Genomic DNA, 15417 nt, shown 5'->3' on the forward strand with positions numbered 1-15417 from the left:
TCTAGTCTGAGATGATGACTGAATTTTAATGTCATTTGGTTTCTAACTTATGTCTCAGGCAGTCGAGTTTAGAAAAATGTAAAATATCTTGGGAACTGAAGATGACATAGCATGAGTACACCTGTTTTCTTATTTAATTCTCAAGCATTTGTCAGTGTTACCTGCATGTGGAATATCTTCACGTTATTATCTGATAGCAGTTAAAGTCTCTAGTTTCATGAAGTTGTGCTCAAATTAGATTTTTCTTTAGGAGAGCATTACCAGGGAATCAGTGTACTTCAAAATGCAAAAATAAGCGCCACTTAAATTCAGGTGATGGAAGGAGAACTGACTCTGGGTGGTGAACACACAATATGATATATAGATGATGTATTACAGAATTGTACACCTGAAACCTAAGTAACTTTACTAACCATTGTCACTCCAATAAACTTTAATTAAAAAAAAAAAATCAGTCTCTTAATGTAATAAAAATTAAAATAAATCCAGAAGCAAAAACAAAATCATCAAAACTTTTTATGTACTATTATCAGTGAATAAGAATTCTTAAATAGGCATGCCAATGTTAAATTAAAATAATGCACATTTTTTAAAAATAAGACTATAAATTGTGTAAGAGTAGCACTAGAATTTATTTAGACTTCTATTTTATGTCAGGCCCAATACAAATGCATCTCAGCTTGATTATTATGTATACACCATGTACCAGTTTGAATTGTAGAGGATATAACAATGAACAAAATAGTCCACCAATGAACATTCTGAACATTATATAATTTCCATCATAAATAATGCTACAATGAAGCTTACATGTTATTGACAAACAATAATATTAATCAATTAATCTAAAGCCAAGCATTAAACTTTCTTTGAAATAAATGCTATAAAGAACAACACATATGAAAAGATTTAACAGGTAGGCCTGATTTATAATGAGAAAAGTGCAGTATTTTATTTGAGATATAGAAGATAACTTTGTAATGTTGGAGGAAATTGAAGAGAAAAAAGAAAATAACTCCATTGGAATTCAAATCAGATAAAAATCACCTACTCCTTGAAAAGCATGGTGCGTTTAAGGCGCTGAGATGTGTCCTGGGGCTGATTTGTAAACCAAATGAGGGATAGTGGTCTTCTAAGAGCAGTTATCTTCCACCAAAGTATTTTCGTATGGGAGTGACTTGTTGACAACTAGGAAAAAACAAAGGCTTGATGACTGGTAGGCTTTAGGACAAACTGACAGTGGTTTCTCTCTGTATTTCCATATTCTCACCCCCACCCACCCCCACTCTTGGAGAAGGAAAGACTTCACCTGCTTTAGCAGGTATTGGCCCAAAATTTGGGTACAATGAATCTTGGTAGGAAGCTTTAGCTTCAACACCTGGGTGGATGCTGAGATAGGACCCGGTTGCTCCCAAAAGATGAATTGAATGTGTACTTTGTTTCTAAATTAATTATGATTTGGAATGGAAATGAAATAATAATAATAGTGATAGGAATAATTGGTAAAATCGGTACAATGTATGCTTGTTGTATTCTTTGAGAGTAATTATTCAGCTTTAGTAGGGAAGAAACACAGTGGGATGGATGAAACTCATGAGAAGCAATAAATATACATAATAAGTAGGTTAGTGACTTGTGAGACATTAGTCATTGAATAAATGGAGTATATGTGTTTTGCATATAGATAAACAGGATGGAACAATTAAAAGTATGTTATAAATAGAAAATGACACAAACACCAAGTAAATCTTAAATATAGGGAACAGATCATGACAGTTCCAGATGGACAACTTGGCAGGCCTAAGGAGACAATCACTGATGTAGTGTTGCAAGATTTAGGAAATAAAAACATAGGATACCCAGTTAGGTTTGAATTTCAGGCAAACAATGCATTTTTTTTTTTTTTTTTTTTTTTTTACACTCTAAGTATGACCCATGCAATATCTGGGACATATTTATATTAAAATATATTCATTTTTTATCTGAAATTCAAATTTAACTTGGCGTCTGTGTTTTATTGGGCAAATCTATACTTTTGACACCCATTATGGTCCAATCCTGGCCTCATGCAGCTGGAGCAAGGAGTTGCTAAGCACATTAGTCAGTGAGCTACAGCTGTGGCAGTTGTTGCCGCCCTTCTATTCTACAGGACTTGTTGGCTCCAGCACTTTGCATCCCCCTTTGGTGGAGGGGAAGCCTAGAAGTTGAAAAAATGAATTTAACTAAGATCAGAGAAGACATAAACTCAGAAATTTTGACTCGATTCCATTTACCAGTGAACAACAGAGTTATTCTTTATCATTTTCAAATGATCCAAAGAATAATAATTTATTTTTTATGCTTCTTTCATTAGAGTTCATATAACCTTGGAATTCTAACCCATAATTCAATATCAAAACGATAGTTCATATTACTTATTATTTATAAAAACAATGTTCCAACATAATGTGCCAAACTTATTCCATGGCTTCATGAGACCCCTTCACAGGTCTGGGTGTGATCAGGAGTATTTTTTTTATAGTTGGAAAGTATGGCTAATAATTTGATTATGGATGCTGAAGATATCATGTCTGTCTTCTAGAAAGAATTAATTGGGAAGAAAAATCACCTATAAATAAATAAGCAATAAATGAAATGATGCCAAAATGTGATATTTGAACAAAATTCTACTTTTTCAGGTTCCTCTTAACTGTATCTGGTAACACTACATTCTCATGCTTGGAATTTGCCTTTTTAGCCGCAACTTGCATTAGATGTAAATGTTCAACTGGACATCAAAGTTTGGGGTTTTGTTTCCTTAACTGAGGGTACAAGTCTTCCCGACTACTGAAACTCTAGAAAATATGAACAATGATGGAAATGGTGATGAAGGTGTTACCGATCATTGTTTAACAACATCCAAATCCTTCATAGGAACCATCTAAGTTGATGGCTCTCCCTTTGTTACCAGATCATTATTTTGTTTCCATTTAATTCTAAGAGCTTTGGTTCTCTGATTCAGAAATCAAATTTTTCATGAGCTAGGCACATGAACTAGCCATTGGAAAGGATCTACACCGTAAATTTTAATGAACAATTTCTTTGGATTTTAGTCTATTTGTTTAATTTGTACAGTAGCTTGACTTTGACACTTTTAGATTATTAATAAGCCATATGTGCTTATTTTTAGAGGAGAAGACACAAATCTACACAGTTATTTTATTCTTTCAAACACTGTAATAAATTATTATGGAGAACTGCTTCAGTTCTTTGGACATGAGACAAAACTCAATTGTGAAGAAGCCCTTTCTCAAGGAGTGCAGGTGCTTTAATGATGTTGATATAGTGAGTTTGCTTTTAAGGGTCTACCACAATCTAAATCCTAATCTCATCAATTTATATTGATCATAATTCCATCCATTTATATACATGAGTAAAAAACCGTGAGTCAGTTTTTCACTGAAGTACACACACACACACACACACACACACACACACACACACGAAGGTTCCCAAATTTGTTGCAACGATGTTGCTGACCCTTTTTTGATATCAGAGGGATAATTCATTATGAATTTGTACAAACTGGACAAACAGTTAACCAACTTTACTATTTGGAAGTGCTGAAAAGGTTGCAGGGAAAAAGTTAGATAACCTGAACTTTTCACCAACAATTCATGGCTCTTGCATCATGACAATGCATGAGCTCACACAGCACTGTCTGTGAGGGAATTTTTAACCAGTAAACAAATAACTGTATTGGAACACCCTCTCTAGTCACCTGATCTGGTTGGCCCCCAATGACTTCTTTCTTTACTCTAAGATAAAGGAAATATTGAAGGAATATTGATGCCCCTAAATGTCATTTTGATGACATTTAGGAAATCAAGAGTAATATGACGAAGCTCTGATGGCCATTCCAGAAAGAGTTCCAAAAGTGCTTTGAAGGGTGAACTAGGTGCTGGCATCGGTGTACAGCTTCCCAAGGGGAGTACTTCGATGGTGACTGTAGTGATATTCAGCAATGAGGGATGTAGCACTTTTTCTAGGATGAATTCGCAAACTTCATTGTTAGACTTCATATATATATATATGAAATATAAATGACATATATTTAGTGTCATATATATACATATATATTTATTCACATACATATTTATTTAGTGTCATATATATAAATAAATTAATATATATATAAATTAATTAATAAAAAGAAAAAAACTAGTCTAAGTTAGTTTGAAGTCCCTCGAAGGATTGTGTTTAGCCACTTCAGGAGACCAAAGCAACCACAAACTTCATTAGGTTAGTCAATAATCATTCAATTCCAATTAATTAGCTTACATATGTATCTACAACTCGGTGTGCATTTGAAAAAGCAGCACCTTTTCAGTCAAGTGGTTTTTGAATTTAAATTGTCTGTAATTTAACTTGAACTTCTTTCCCAATGGTCTCAAATGGTTTGGATGTAACTTGAGTCCATAGATGGGAGAGTTGGTTTCAAAGAAGAATGTCACTTTAAGCTTTTCTGACCTGTCTACGCTATAACTTGAAAATGAATCCTCAGAATAGTAATAGCATTAGTATTTGGCCCATTGTCTTATAATAATCCAATTTGCTTGTTTGGAAAACAGTATGACTAATGAACTGAGCAAATGATGAGAACCAGCAATTGAAAACTTCACATTAAAGATAGCTTGCAGTTTTGTGGATAGGCATTTCCTCAGGGCTCATTTTTGGCACAACAGTTATTGAATTGTGGTAGATTTATTTAATCCAGAGCCGACCTACAATGGAAATGGCTCTCATAAATTACTACGGGGATTAGATATTATTGGCTCTGGAAGTAAACTCGATAGACACTAAAGCAAAAACTCTGTAATAACAGTCATAATTAAAAATATGGGCAGAGTTACATTCATCACACAAATCACCTTGACATAGCAAAATAGGGACATACTGTGATGTTATCAGCCAAGTTAATATTTCAGTTCAATTGATTTTACTAGTGATATATAGATGTAATTCTACAATATTTTCCATAAAAACAGTGTAGAGAAATGAACCAAAGTTCCAATTCAAAATAAATAATGATTTTTCCTGAGAAAAGTCAGAAAACAGGAATAAAGGAGCCTATGATGAAAGTAACTTAAGTTAATAAAGAATTTGCTATCCACGCTTTATTTCTTAGATTGTCCATTTATTCCACAAATTTCTACTGAATGGCTCTTGTGTACATGGCACCACTCCTGGTACTGGGAAGGAGTCAGGGCATCCTGTAGACTATATAAGGAAGAGAGTGTGACCTAGTTCTCTGCCGACCAGCTCTTTAGCATTTGAAGGAGTTATTTAAACCTTCGATATTTCAGAAAACGTTAACAAAACCTACCTTAAAATGTCTGGAAAATACTTAACACTATTATGATGTACAGTAAATTTTCTGCTAATACTGGTTTACTTTCTTATTTTTGACCTTATTTTGAGGCTTTATGTATGATAATACATGATCTTTACCTGCAAGAGCTAAAAAAATTGGGTAAGATATGAATATAAACAATTAATACTGTTATGAAGAGTCATCTTTGGTGAAAGATTCTTAAGGCCAAACACAGGGCTATGAAATACATATATATATATATATATATATATATATATATATATATATATACACACATATATATACACACACACACATATATATTAATATATATATGTGTGTATATATATTATATATATACACACATATATATATACATTTTATATATATACATGTACACACACAAAACATACATACATATTTTAAAAGGAAAACTATTAAATTCTAAAACTCAACATATACCGATCACAAAAGATGAATATAAGTCACATTTGACTTCTGCAATCACAAGAGGTGCTCAAAGTGGTTACCATCAGCGTCCAGACATTTCTGATTACAGCGAACCACTGCTTGAGCAACGTTGACCAAAGTGTCTATTTGTATATGTTTTATGGCACCCCAGTATTTACATATATATTAATACATATGATATCATATTAATATTATGTTAATATATATTAATCTTAGAATCTATTCATAATTCAAATCACAAAGCATATATAACATGGACCAACATAATGCAAAGATACAGAGGATGGTGATGATGATGATAATGGCAATGATGAAAACATTCTGCATAGCATTGTGTTAAATGCTTTCTGTGATTTTAGATATCCTCAAAATAGCATAATAAAGCTTACATTGTTAACATTATTGTTATATGTAGAAGTTGAATATTATAAATATAAAATATATTTGCCTATATCACAAAGCTCGTGAGTGTAGAGAAGTGATTAAACTCAGTTTATGTTCATAAAAAACTAATCTTGTGTTAACATTTCGCCTTAGCCCTACAACTCCAATACTACACTATCAGTTCTTCATTCATAGCATTTGTTTATTTGTTATCTAAAATGAAAAGACTATGTTTTAATATTTGCCATAGTTTTATTAAAATATAATGAAAACCCAGTTTAAAACTCTATATTGTTGATACGATATGTACTTTGTAAATTTAAAAATATTTTACTAAGATATATGTATAATTGTAAAGACATTATGCATACAATGTTGTCTTCATGTGAGAGACAGCTTAAAAACAACCTAAAATACACATACATCTATCTTGGAATAGCCTAGAAATTACTGAGTTCAGCCAACTAGAGGCCTTCCAGCTGTTTTCATTATATAAACTAATCTGACTTTCATTTCTTTCCCACTGACTTTCTTCTGTGAGGTGAATTTTTTTTATGATGTTATATTGCTTTTTTTCCTCCTGAGGCGCCAACAATAATACATTCTTTATACTCCAAGGGCATCCATTTTATGTGCTATCTTCTTGAAATTACTTTCATTTGATTAATTTAACAAATTTAGATGCTATTAGCAATCTAAATTGTTCTCAATAATACAATTTATATATAATTTCTATCTATAATATTCATTAGTTAATCAATATTATATAGATTTTTACTCTTAGAGATGATGCACGCTTTCACAAAATCATCTGCATAAACAATGTCCCAGCTACTTATTGCTCTGAGAAATAAGTGTGGCAAAAAAATTAATAGAAATACACAGATATTCCTGGAGGGAAATATATATACATTTTAGGAAGTTATTACAATAATACAAATAAGAAATAAAGTGGGCTTGAATTAGCACAGTGTCGGTGGGATTGAGAGAAAACACATATTAAAAACAAAAAAGAAAAACAGAAAAACATGAGACTTTGGAATTTATCAAAGTTTTAGAAATGGTTGCATATCTGTGTAAGAAGAAATATCACGTTAATTTTTTAATTCTGAGCTGACTTGGGGCTCTATGGAATCATTACAGCACAGAAATAGGAAGGATGCTAGAGTTCACCCAGGTCCAAAATTCAGATTGAGGCACAGTATTTGGCGGTTTAATGACGGGCCTAAGATTTCCCATTTGTCCAAAGAAAAAGAATCAGGATACTGGAATGAGAACCCCAAGCTGCCAAATGTTCAATCAAGTGTGCTTTCAGATATCCTTGATACATGAACAAAAATGGGAGAATCAGCAGGTAGAGGTGAGTGAGTGTGTGAGCGAGCAATCGAGGTGTGTGTGTGTGTGTGTGTGTGTGTGTGTGTGTGTGTGTGTGTGTGTGTTGGGAGCTGCAGGTGATGGTTTCTATGTGAGACAACAGATTGTAAGCAGAAAATTTCAGTGTTTTTCTAGTCTACTTTATTTCAGTAGCAGTGAAAGGTGTGATATAATTTGTTCCTAATCTTATTCCCCATCATATTATTTTATTTTTAATACATTGACAAGTAAAGTTGTAGGTTTCCATCAATTGTTGTGGTGTGTCATCTGAGTATAAGTTATTGGGAGAAGTCATGTAAGAGGGGAATCTGGAAAGAAACAGAGATGCCCTATTAATTTGGTTACCAAACTTGAATAGTACTAGATAGAGTCAGGGAAATTGAGGTACCGATAGAAGAAAGGTATTTTAAGGGATTGAAGAAAGGTAGACCTGGGAAAAAGCTCTCATCCCAAGCATGAATTGCTCTTGATGTCTTTTTTCAGGCTGGTTAGAGTCAATATGTAAAAGCCAGGAGTACTCAGAGCAGCTGAAACACAGCTTACTCTCACTATCTTTGAGTCCCAGGATCAATGTTAGCACTTCTATGGAATTTCATTGATCTCTTCCTTTGAAAATTCAATTTTCTTTTTCTGAACTCACTCTTACCAGATAGCTCCTATATATATTATAATTTGATACTTACATTTCTGTAATATTCTTATAGTAGTAGCTGAAAAATATACCCCTTAGAGGATCTCAAACTCCCTGTCTTCTTAATTTCTTACAAAAGAGTTGCTCAGATAATATTTTTAAGGAACGAATCAACAAATTAATGTGGTAAGGAAGATTAGGAGACTAGTATGTAATAATAATGATAGAGTCACTTTTAAGCTATGGTTTGGGCAAACATTTAACTTACCTTAAAGTTCACTTTCTTCAAGAGTAAATAAGAGTGTTGTGACACTCTTATTTGAGTGTCTTGAGACTCAAGACACTCAAGATCTTGAGATTAATATGCTAAGTAAAATATGACTTCACTGATATGTGGGATATAAAAATGAAAGCAACAAAGGAACAAGACAAACAAATAAAGAAATAAAAACTCATAGACACAAACAATAGTCCAGTGGCTACCAGAGGGTAAGGGGGAAGGAGGGTGGTAGATGAGATCAAATATATGGTAATAGAAGGAGAACTGACTCTGGGTGGTGAACACACAATGTGATATATAGATGATGTATTACAGAATTGTACACTTGAAACCTATGTAATTTTACCAACCACTGTCACCTCAATAAATTTAATAATAAAAATAAGAAATCACAATGAGATACCACTTCAAAAAAAAACGTTGAACAAGCAGCTCTCTAAAATTTGTATACTTTTAATGGGTATTGTTTTTCTATTGTTGTTTACCAAATTACCAAAAATGTATTAGCTTAAAATAACATCCATTTATTATTTCACAGTTTTTTGGGTCAGAAGTTTGGGCATAGCATGACACGACTGGGTTCCCTGCTCTGGGGCTTACAAGCTTGAAAATAAGAAGTCAACTGAGCTGGGATCTTACGTGCAGGCTCTGGGGAAGAATGCACTTCCAAGCTCCTTCAGATTGTTGGCAAAATTTAGTTTGTTACCATTGCAGAACTGAGGTATCTATTTCCTTGACATGGCACATTGAAGCCTTCTCAAGCTTTGGGTCTCTGACTTCCTCTTTTTCTTTTAATCACATCTAAAAAGTTGCCTTTGTGGTACAGAACCATGGGAGTAAAACCAAGGGGCAAAGATCATGGAGACCAAAATTCTACCTACCATAGATATTGTCATATTCAAAGAAACTGTAGAGCTGTACAAAACAGAATGGGTAGCTTTCAGAAGTAATGTTTGTCCACTGATTGGAGAGTTTCAACAGAGACATTTTGAAGAGACAACAGTTGAAACACACACTTTTCGGGACAGGCCCTTTACAACCCTGAGAATGAATCATTCTCTGAGATACAATTATGATTTAAAATATTAACTAATTGAACTTTTGTATTTACTGATGTCTATTGGTATTTATTTGCTGTCATGGAGAGCCTAGGAATGGTACCAAAGGTACTCGAGTGCATGGCAGGGTCAGCAAGGAAGGAACTCTTTGAGCTCCATTCTCTCTCCAAAGCTAAGAAGCCACAATAACATGGCTTCCATAGAATATTACATAAATGTGCACCTAATTTATCTTTAGTTAATTCATATATTTAAGCGTGCTTGGCATAAGCTTAAATATTAATGTACAGATTGCAATACAGCTAGTAAACTTGGAAAAGTATGCGAAATGTATTTAGAAATCATGCAAATTGGAGAATGAAATTCTTCAAAAATATCTGGAATGCCTCTGAATGCAGAATGAGCATCCTCTGGGAATATTCCAATTTTACCTGCTGTTATCTCTCTCCAAATCACTTCAGAAATGCCATGCTTGGTTGAGTGCTGTATACACAGGTGGCTCTGTATCAATGGTGTTTAATGATGGCATACATGGGGAAGAGAGAGGAGGAGTAAAATACCATTTTAGAATATGTGACTTTCAGTAGAACTACATTAGCAAATGTAAAGTGAATTATAATAAAGCCTCCATCATCTGGAAAGCTATTGAAGAAGGAAAAGCGTTTCAGCCACCTGAATTTCCTGGTCTGTGAATGATTACCCTGAATTTCCTTCCTACTTTCACACTTGTTGAAATACTTTTTTAAAATGCATGTATTCACATTCTTAGAGGAAAAAGTTTGGCATTCAGAAAATTATTGAATTATTGTTTGAGGAAATCGATCATGGATCTTTTCAAAGATTGAGAGTAGCAAACAGATGAGCTATAGTGAGCAGATTGGATTGAAATGCCCTGAGCTCAACACATACCCCAGAAATGGTGTGTGCAAATGACATACCTGAGGTTCAAATATATTTGTAATACTGACCTACGTTGTTGGCATTTACCACCAACACTGTAATGTGGTGAATTCAATTAGTTGAGGATATTGGTGAATAGAAGCTTACTTTGCTATGTATATGTATTCACCTGCAAAGTGGAAGATCAATTCTGGCGCTTGTTCTCTAGTCTTTTGACCCTTTGTGGCTCTATAGCCATCTGGAAGTTGGTGACAGATATGCATTGTCGTTCTTTGAAAAACCTCCTTTTTCTCATTCTGTATGGGATCAGGGACATCAAAGCAATAATTTTATAGGACCGAGTGTCAGCCTCGCTACTAACTAGTGATGTGGTTTTGAATGCCAGTTTGTTTGTTTTTTCAGAACAAAAGGGCTGGGTTAAATCAATAATTTCCATACTTGGGCCATGTATTTTAAGTGACCGTGCATCTCAGTTTGCCCAGAAAAGATCTAATTTACGTCTGACTTCACCAAGTAATTATTATTTATATATGCTTTCACTTTCAGAAGTATCCCAGTGGGATAATAAATTATATATGGGCCCTATTTTTGGACATTGTTGAGAGGAAAAAACGTATTCCTGGATCCTCAGCGTGCAAAAATAAAGCTAAGTAAAATCTACACATGGTTATAATTCTTATAGAACATTATAAACTACATAAATTTATAAATGAGATAAAGACCTATCCACAAAACCAATGAATTCTAATAACCAACATTAAAATTTTGTCATAGATTATGCTGTTTTCCTGAAATTAAATCACTGATGTTAGGTCTGATGATATAAAACTGTAGCTTGAGAGGTGGTTCTATATTTAATCTGTGTTTGGGTTGTTACAGTTTAAAATGTATCAATAATACTATTCTGAGAGTGACTATTCTTCCATTTTTTTATTTTTGTATAGATATTGCCAATAATTTCAAAGCTTTGTTTGTTGGGGAAAACCAGATTTCAGATTTCACTACACTCTACCAGTAAATTATTCTGAATGCCATTTTAAATGAAGTTTACTTGACAACTCTGTGAAGTTTTTCTGTTAATAGTGAAACTATAATGAAATCTATAATAAATACTTCATAAAAATGCTTTGCTAACATTGGGAGCACGGTATACTGTATTAAGCATTCATAACTTATTGCCAAGAACTATCACAAGTCGACTTACCTTAAATGTGGTTATAGTTCCTTGATCTTCACATGCCTTTACAATCCCCATCAAGAGCCATACCACCATACTCACTGAAATTCTCTTTCTTAATTCAGTAGAATCATCAGATGCTTGATGTACTGTGAGATGATTGGACTTTCATTTGGTGGAAATATCTCAGACTCACTGCAAAGAGGGCATTACAATTAAGTAACTATATTGGGTCATAAATGTAAGCAGGCAATGCAGAGTATGCTCATAACATATGCTATTATTACAAACGAAAGCACTCAATTACAGCTTTTTAGAGCCATCTCAATAACCTCTCAGAATGTGCTTGAAAACCCCTTCGGATACCAGGTTGAGAAACAATCCAATTGGAAATTCTAGTTATAATTTGGTGATTCTCATTGTAATTTGGCCTTTGGAAACTGAATTAAAACACATATCCTCCACATTAAAATCACCTGCTTTAAAACATTTAATAAACTATTTGGAGATTAAGTTACATTTAAAAAATGATTTGAGGACGTTACATTCATCACGTCCTAAGGTAATGTGAATTTGTAGTTACTATTTTTTAAGTTTTCTTAACTTGTTTTCAAACAAGAGAGACTTTGGAAGGATTGAACAAAAATGAATCACAAAACAACTTTAGAGATAAGTCAATGAATTCTTCTTAACAATATATGGGAAAATCGAAAATGTGAAGCATTGTGGAAGAAAAAAAGAATATCAAAACCCTGCAGTTCAGAGGCCCCAAGTCTGCCATGTCTTTGTCTTCCATTTGTGATGTTACTTTTGACATGTCTTCTTGTGTGGTGTCAAAAACATCATGTAATGCAAGAAAAGATATAATCAAGAAAAGACAGTTTGAAATGTCTGCAAAGTGATTTGCCAGCTAAAAATTTTCAAATGAGTCTCACTCCCTTTTGCTTTTACCTTCCTCTACATTTTTTTTCCTATTCACCTTTTCAAAAGTAAATCAATGCTGTGAATTACAAACAGGATTCTGTGTGATTCCAATAAACATTCATAGACTTCCCCGTTTCTGCAAAGTGGCATTCTGACCAGGTGGGACTTGGAATGGAATATGATATAATCAGTTTTTGTATTTCTAAAACAATTATGACAGTAATGATTTCCTCGAACTAAAATTGGAGAACTTGCTTATTATAAAAAGATTGTAGGCTTTCCTGAGTTGCTGAACACAACTTTGTTTTAAAATTATTTTGAATATATGGACACATTTAACCTTTGAACAAGGTGGGAGTTAGGAATGCCTATCCCCGTACAGTGGAAAATCTGCCTGTAACTTTTGACTCCCCAAAACTTAACTACTAATAGCTTACTGTTGACTGGGCCTTACTGATAACATAAACAATTGATTGATACATATTCCGCATATTATTTATATTACATACTATATTCTTACAATAAGGGAAGCTAGAGAAAAGAAAATGTTATTAACAAAATCATAAAAATCAGAAGAGAACATACATTCATTGTATTTATTGAAAAAGATCCACATATACAAGTGTAGCCACACAATTCAAAGTCCTGTTCAAAGGTCAACTGTACTTGGAGACAAGGAGAAAAGTATAAGCTAAGAGAAATTTCTCCTCTGTATTTTGAGAAGGAAAATCATGAAGTGTGATGTTCTTAAGAGACAATACAGGCTGAAAAATATACAGTCTAAGATGCTTAATCAGTGTAGGCAATTAGGAAGTTAATAAATGGTTTGGACTCATTATTAACTTATAAAAATACCAACATTGTAATAATATCACACTAAATTATAAAATTCATAAGGTCAAAGAATCTCTCTGTCTTGTTCACTTTCTTATCAATAGTTCCCACACAGTTACTTAGAAGGTACATAACATGGTTTTTGAATGACTCAGGTTCAATGATATAATCTACTGTGCCAGAAATCCAAAATGAGTCCTAACCACATTATCCAGTGGTGAAGATGCAGTTGGATGCAGTTATATGTTCTGGATACAAATTATCAAGCCATCTTAAATACTAATCTTGTTAATTTTAGCATCTTTAATAGCTGTCTGCATATTAATTTTCTACTGTTTTTCAATCGGTTTTACACTGCACCTGAAATCCTATCACAGGGAACACTTCAAGTCTCCTAGAAAAAAAAACAGATTGGAAAGAGTGCCCAGAGAGTTTAAATTATTTGATAGGAATCACTCAAAATATAATTATTAGAAAGGAAAATACCATTTGACTCCCAGTGGACAGAGCCATCTGTGGCCAGAGCAGGCCCAAGCTGTTCATTCTTTCAAACCATTCACATTATGACCTGTTTGATCTTCAAACTGATTGATTAAAGAGATTGTCTATGACTAGCCATCTATATAGATATCTAGTTGACCCAATGCCATTTACTGATAAGATCATCCTTTATTCACTGCTCTGCAGTATTATCTTTGTTGTAACTCTTATACCCACGTATGTGTGGGGCTAATGTGTTCCTCTGGTATATTGGTTTATTAATGTCTCCTTATCAAATTGCTTTTTATTACTATTTTATTTTAATCATTGTTTATAGCATACCAGAATCTTCTAGTGTTGTTGTTCTTCAACACTGATTAAGTCTTTTTTATCTGTTTTTGTTTTAATGGATTTTAGAGTCAGCTTATCAATATCTATGTCAAATTTCTGCAGAGATTATGATTGAGACTGTAATGAATTTAAATATTTATTTAGTGAGATTGACACTCGTGTAATATTGAGTATCTTATGTATAATTTAAATTTATTTCAAATTTTCATAATGTCCTAGATGAAAGTTTTCCATGTTTCATTGGATTTGTTCTAGTGAATTGTTTTTATTTCACATTTATTTTTAACATTTTAAAAGGAATCCATCTATTAGTTTCATTTTTAATTATTTGTCATTTGTGTATGGGAAAGTATGCTATTTTTCCTATTGACCTGGTATCAAATTATAAAATTTTCCCCAAGCATTATTTAAGCTGCATCTCAAAAGTTTGCGTAAATAGTTTCATTATTATTTAAGTTAAATTATTACTTATTTCCATTATGTTTTTTTTCTTTGACTCATGGGTTACTTAATGCTCTTTGTTAATATCCAAGCTGTTTTTGGCTTTCTCTTTCTAGTTTAATTCTCCTGTATTCAAATAACTTTTTTCAATTATTTTAAACTTTCAAAATTTAAGACTTGTTTTTGGTTAAGATTATAACAAATTTCAATAAATTTTCCATGTAAATTTTAAAGAAATATGTATCTTGAAAGTTGTAGACCCATTAGTTCAAATTTACGTACTATATAGTTCAACTCTTCAAAGTCCTCACATTCCCACCAGCTGTATATGAAGTTTTTAATTTCTCCAGATTCTTGGCAACACTTATTATTTTCTATTTTTTATTATAGCCACCCTAGTGAGTATGAAATACCTAATTGTGGTTTTGATTTGAATTTCTCTAATGACTAATGATGTTGTGCATATTTTTGTGTGCTTATTAGCCCTTTATTATATGGTCTTTGAAAAAATGTATTTTCAGATCCATTGCCCTTTTTTAAATGGGTGTCTTTTTATTGAGTTGTAGAACTCTTTTTATGTTCTGGATAAGTCTCTTATCAGATACATGATTTGTAAATGTTGTTTCCCATTCTGTGAGCTGTCTTTTCCCTTTATTGATAGTGTTCTTTAAAGCACAAACATTTTTTTTTTGGGGGGGTAGTCCGATTTATCTTTTGTTATTGTTGTTGATGATTGTAGTTTTGGTGTCATGTCTAAGA

At 32.9% G+C, this 15417-nt stretch overlaps 1 long non-coding RNA gene across 1 annotated transcript in view; it reads right to left on the reverse strand.

Annotated features, from left to right (window-relative positions):
* Positions 1–619: 619 nt before the first annotated feature.
* The window catches only part of LOC141573147 (uncharacterized), a 57563-nt gene continuing 42765 nt past the window's right edge, over positions 620–15417 (reverse strand). The window contains exons 2-3 of the long non-coding RNA XR_012498758.1: positions 11656–11823; positions 620–1188 (exon numbers count right to left, since the gene is read on the reverse strand). This is a non-coding gene — a long non-coding RNA (uncharacterized LOC141573147). The remainder of the gene's footprint in view (positions 1189–11655; positions 11824–15417) is intronic.

This window comes from Rhinolophus sinicus, linkage group LG09 (genome assembly GCF_036562045.2).
Source record: "Rhinolophus sinicus isolate RSC01 linkage group LG09, ASM3656204v1, whole genome shotgun sequence".
Classification (NCBI taxonomy): Eukaryota; Metazoa; Chordata; class Mammalia; order Chiroptera; family Rhinolophidae; genus Rhinolophus; species Rhinolophus sinicus.